The sequence below is a fragment of the Tursiops truncatus genome, chromosome 2 (assembly GCF_011762595.2).
Source record: "Tursiops truncatus isolate mTurTru1 chromosome 2, mTurTru1.mat.Y, whole genome shotgun sequence".
Taxonomy (NCBI): domain Eukaryota; kingdom Metazoa; phylum Chordata; class Mammalia; order Artiodactyla; family Delphinidae; genus Tursiops; species Tursiops truncatus.
In genome coordinates this window covers 44,446,472-44,450,115 of record NC_047035.1, presented here as the reverse complement: position 1 = coordinate 44,450,115, position 3,644 = coordinate 44,446,472, and the positions used below count along the sequence as shown (strand labels likewise).

At 43.9% G+C, this 3,644-nt stretch overlaps 1 pseudogene; it reads left to right on the top strand.

The window, feature by feature from the left end:
* The first annotated feature begins 2,478 nt into the window (after positions 1 to 2,478).
* LOC101318294 (large ribosomal subunit protein uL14-like) lies at positions 2,479 to 2,890 on the top strand (annotated as a pseudogene).
* The last annotated feature ends 754 nt before the right edge of the window (positions 2,891 to 3,644 follow it).

Genomic DNA, 3,644 nt, shown 5'->3' with positions numbered 1-3,644 from the left:
CTGAAAAAGGGAAACCAAAATGACCCAAATAGAGAGAAACAGCCTAAAAAGTGTTTTGCCTGAGCAACAGGGAAAAGGAAGCAGGTCTCATCTCTCCCCCTCTGAGAGGCCATAATGCTCTAGGGTCTCAAAGGATGCCCCAATTTATACAATTCACTGCTGCAGCATTAAGCCTGAATGGTATCTGGTGGCAGATAAAGTCTCTGTATGTCATACAGCGGAGGGCTGTGCAGCCAGATCTTGTTTAGAATAACATTTAAAACCTGGAAATCAAATGATATGTCCAGATAATTTCTGTGGTAAACCGCAAGCCAGTTACGCTTCGGGTTAAGCCTCTGCATTTCTAAACAACACGCCTTTATTCTCTCCAGGCCAATGCTCGGACCTTCCTGCCAGCAATATCAAATAGCAAGAGGCTGAATGTACCCTCTGTGTGAGCATTAAAGGATAAGCAGGCGAGGAAGACAGCGCCTCTCGGCCAAGGACATCTCCATCTTTGAGACACCTCCTCAACACACATGTCCAGCTGGCTTCATTCGGTTCCTGGGTTCCTTGAGTTATTTGCTAATCTCTAAAATTTGAAAAACAAACCAAAACACGAAACAAACCCCCAAACATCCCATCACTTCATACAAATAGAGCTCTTAGTTTTCTGAATTTCTTTTCTTTATCCCTCTCACTTGAACAGATCTCTCCTGGTCATTGAATGGCATCTTCTTGCTGTATCTTGTTTCACAGGATCAGAGTTTGGATGCACTAGGAAAACTGACAGAACCTCCTGGTGACCCTCTGGGGCAAGAAAATTAATCCAATCCTGACAACAGGGCAAGAAAAGGGGCAGCATTGGTTTATGTCATTTAATCCTCATTTTATCATGGAGGAAACCAAGGCCTACCAGGTGGTACAGTGTCATGATCAAGCTTGGAGGATGCGTCCGTGTTGTTGACGGGGCCTGTGCGAATGTATGTCCCTTATGAATGAACCCCCTTTTCCCAGGAAATCGCTCTGCCCTTCCCTCCTGCCTCCCATAAAGGAACCCATCCTGTTAGACATGTGCTCATGGTCACATCAGGCACCAGGAGAAGCCTTGAAGCATCTACACTGGTTTCCTCTGGATCCCTTCCACTTAAGATCAGAGCTCATGAAATGAATTGCTAAGGTTTTCTGCTTCACATACTGCCCCAGAGCACTATCTGATGCAGAGAGGGAAATGTATAAACTCGGACAGCGAGCACATTTCTGTCCATTGGGGCAGGGACCTACCCTCTGCAGAAGTCCACTAGGCATCATTTTATCACTTTCGAAGTAAAAGAAGGATATATTTTTTCCCCTTCGGGTAAAAAATGTTGCCGTAGATCCTTTTGCTAAAAGAGTCATTTAAATATTACTGGTCATGTCACATTGTAGTTGTTTGGAAATAATTATATCCATATCACAGACAGTAAATAATAGACGTACCTTCACTAACGTTTTATTCCTGCTCTGTTTTAATATGGCAAACTTAGAAGTAATTTAATCTCCCAGTCAATTGAAGTGGTAGGGGGTTCTTCACACAGAAGACTGCACGTTATTAATTCCGGGCAGTCTTCATCTTGCACAATTAGTCACTGTTTGCAGCCGGCAATGTTTTATTAATTTTCCATAGTAGTGGATTTTCCACAGTTTTCTCAGTTTAAATTAAGCAGTGAGAGCTGCTGTTTCTTCTTAAATAAATTTTCTTTCCACAAAAATACATGCCTCTGGCTGTGTCAATTTTCCCATTTGATTAAAGGGCCACCAGGCAATTAATAACTGAATGCATTTTAAAGTACTTTTGGAAAAAGTAATTTGAATCGCCAAACTTGTGTATTTGAATTGATTGTTACAGAAGATTTAGCAGGCATTTGAAAATCCTAGAACCTTGGAAAGGACAAATAGAGCCCAGAAACCAAGTCTGGCGGACTGTGGGGTGGTCTCCCTAAAAGGCACTCACACTTTGGGGTGGTAGAGGCAGGAGACCACCACTTTGCAGGAGGCTGGAGCAAGAAAGGCAACCTCAAAATGGGGGTGTACAGAAGACTCTAGGCTACGATGGTGCGGTCTGAGTGGGAAAACCATTTCAAAAGCAATGAGACAACATGGGTGAAGCTTGAAGACGTTATGCTAAGTGAAATAAGCCAGACAAAGAAGGACAGATATTGTAGATTTCACCTATATGAGGTGCCTAGAAGAGTCAACTGCATAGAGACAGAAAGTAAAATGGTGTTTGCCAGTGGCTGAGGGGAACGTGGAATGGGGAAACCTTAGTGTTTAATGGGTACAGAGTTTGTTAGTAGTGATAAAAACAAAGTTCTGAAGATAGTGGTGATGACTGCACAAGATGAGACTGACTGAATGCCACAGAATTATACACTCAAAAAGGCTTAAAAGGGTAAATTTTATGTTATATATATTTTACCACAATAAAAAAAAGCAATACAGCCTTTTTTCATGTTCGAGATGTGGAAGCAAGGATGTGGTGGTTCCTCTCATGCAAAATTCTGCATTTCTGGGGTCTTCTGGTAGGAACCATGATGAGCTATGCTGACAGCACGGGAGCCAAAATTCTGTGTACTGTCTCTGTGAAGTGGATCGAGGGACGGTTGAACAGATTCCTGCTGCTGATGCAGGTGACATGGTGATGGCCACAGTCGAGAAAGGCAAACTGGAGCTCAGAAGGAAGATACATGCAGTAGTGGTAATTCAACAACGGAAGTCATCCTGGAGAAAGACGTTCCTTTATTTTGGTATCATGTGGAGGTCATAGGAAACAGTAAAGGCAAGAGGAGAGGCTCTGCCATCATGGGGCCAGTTGCAAAGGTGTGCGCAGACTTGTGGCCTAATTGTGTCCAATGCTGGCAGCATTGTATGATTCTCCAGTGTTTTTGTTTAAAAAAAACCCATCCCATTAAAAATTATTTGCTCCCAACCCCCCCAAAAGTAAGTAATGAGGATATTCAAAGCTAACTGGTTTCCTTTTTTAAAGAAAACACACACACAAAAAGGAAAACATGCCCTAGTGTCATCTATAGTGAGAGTTAGGGCTTCTGTTTGACAGTGGGGTCTCTAACTGACCTCTGCTTAACTGACTCAGAGGATTAGCCAACGCCATCTGCTGCATCTGTAGGATCTACCGACCAAGGCTCAGGAAAAGCTGATGCGCCTCACCACTACATATGCTTGTGCATTCTGCTTCCACCGGTTTGTTGAATGCCTCCTAAGATTCGGTTAGGATTGTCCCCAGACCTGTTTACACCAGGTTATTTTAATTATACAATTTAATTAGATATTATGTAAGATGAAATGTGAGCTCACAAAGAAAGGGAGTTGTTTCTATGGAAACCAGATTGAATGCCTTAGTAAAACTTGATAAGGTTGGGCTCTACAAAAATATCGCAGGGCTTCCCTGGTGGCGCAGTGGTTGAGGGTCCGCCTGCCGATGCAGGGGACACGGGTTCGTGCCCCGGTCCGGGAGGATCCCACATGCCGTGGAGCGGCTGGGCCCGTAAGCCATGGCCGCTGAGCCTGCGCGTCCGGAGCCTGTGCTCCGCAATGGGAGAGGCCGCAAGAGTGAGAGGCCCACGTACCGCAAAAAAAAAAAAAAAAAATCACAGATGTACTAGGTA